At 40.4% G+C, this 1,667-nt stretch overlaps 1 long non-coding RNA gene across 1 annotated transcript; it reads left to right on the top strand.

Annotated features, from left to right (window-relative positions):
* Window positions 1–126: 126 nt before the first annotated feature.
* LOC121963689 lies at window positions 127–1,594 on the top strand. Its single transcript, XR_006107266.1, has 3 exons — window positions 127–270; window positions 1,156–1,358; window positions 1,477–1,594. It is a non-coding gene; the product is annotated as an uncharacterized LOC121963689 (long non-coding RNA).
* The last annotated feature ends 73 nt before the right edge of the window (window positions 1,595–1,667 follow it).

Below are 1,667 nucleotides of genomic sequence, written 5' to 3'. Positions count from 1 at the left end.
ACTACTATTTCTCTTAATACTTTCATTTCAGACTTTTATTTTGAAAGGTTATACCCTCTGTGCGTGCTTGTACGCGCGTGCCAGCTGGAGGGAGTGACCATGTTGGTTTTCAGGAAACCAGTGAGGTCTGCTGTCGCTCGCACTTCACTCGAAATCCGAGAGCAGGAGGCGAAAGGGGAAACACATTCACAAGATAATGAAGCCTGAGTGTCGGTTCATCTCACCGCGTTAGGTTTTTACGTGACACCGTCAAAAGCTCGCCGGTAAATGGTAAGATGCTCCACCGTCACACGTTGTTCAGTTTCACAGATATAGCGTTAATAATGTTTACATATTTCACTGTTATGGCATCGGATACACCGTGATATATGTGAGGACTCGTGTTTTCGGGGACACCGTGACGCAGACCGTGTGTGTGTATGTTGAGTTTTTTTTTTTAATGAAGTATATCTGTTGTTGTGCCATACGGTGATGTGGTGTATTGTGAAATGTAAACAACTTGGATGAGGAAAAACCCCCGGAAGGCCTTTTGTCAAATTGGTCTGATTATCTGACGTCATATTTTAAGTTACTTGTACTTTTTTACTCATTTGTAAACGTACCACTATAGCTCTCTAAACTAATTATCGCGTGAAATAAGAAATACCGTGTATTTTATTACAGGAAATCGCAAGGTGTCGCTTTAAATGTGCTCTTACGTGTTGTTTACGTCGGCACTTTGCATGTTAAACACATTTTATTATCATTATTGTTATCTCATACTGTCATCGGATATTGTATTTCTTTTTTGTCTACTTCTTTTTTTTTGTTTTATTATTACTGTTTTTATATACTTGTGTGTAATATTTTGAGCACTTAGCTGCCAACTTTGCTTATCTGCTTCATTGATGATCTTTACGGTATTGTTGGGGTTGCTGTTTGCTGTTTTTCTCGAAATAGCCGTATTTATTTTGCTTTAATCCTGCATTGTTTGAAATCTATGATCAACCTTATAAAGCACTTCGTTTCAAAAAGTGATTTGAAAATAAAATGTATTATTATTATTATTACTACTACTAATGTGTACATGCCTCCATCCAGTATAACAACCGATGAACTAAGCAGTCATTTACTAAAGTTTACATTTATATGTGTGTGTCTCTCTTTGTGTGTTAGTGATTTGGCTGCACCCACCATGTCCAGAGGTGCGTGGTCCAAGCGTTCGAGGTCTGGGGCATCCCCGGGGCTGTGTGAGCCCCCTCAGGGTCCGGGCATCCATGTGTACCTGTTCTGGTCAAAGGAGGGTGAAAGATATTTGTCCCACACAGGTGGACAGGTCACAGCAGAGGAGCTGTGCATCTCAGCTGCAGAGGCTGTAGGTAAGAGTGACTCATTAGACTCACAGAGAGCAAAAATGAAAGTATTGAGTTTTTTGTCATGTGATATTTTTCCCTGCTTTTGCAAAATGTGCATAACGCCTGTATGTTATTCCACCAGGGATAACTCCTTTGTGCCATGTGTTGTTTGCTCTGTATAATCCACAATCTCGCTGCTGGTACAGTCCGAACCACGACTTCAGTCCAGAGAACGCTGGCCTCGTACTTCACTACTGTATGAGGTTAGTGTAACCAGTGATGGAATGTAACTAAGTACATTTACTCAAGTAATGTACTTAAGTATGAATTTCA

The sequence above is a fragment of the Plectropomus leopardus genome, unplaced genomic scaffold (assembly GCF_008729295.1).
Source record: "Plectropomus leopardus isolate mb unplaced genomic scaffold, YSFRI_Pleo_2.0 unplaced_scaffold12116, whole genome shotgun sequence".
NCBI lineage: Eukaryota > Metazoa > Chordata > Actinopteri > Perciformes > Serranidae > Plectropomus > Plectropomus leopardus.
Note: the sequence above shows the minus strand (reverse complement) of the source record. Positions and strands in the feature narration are given on the sequence as shown.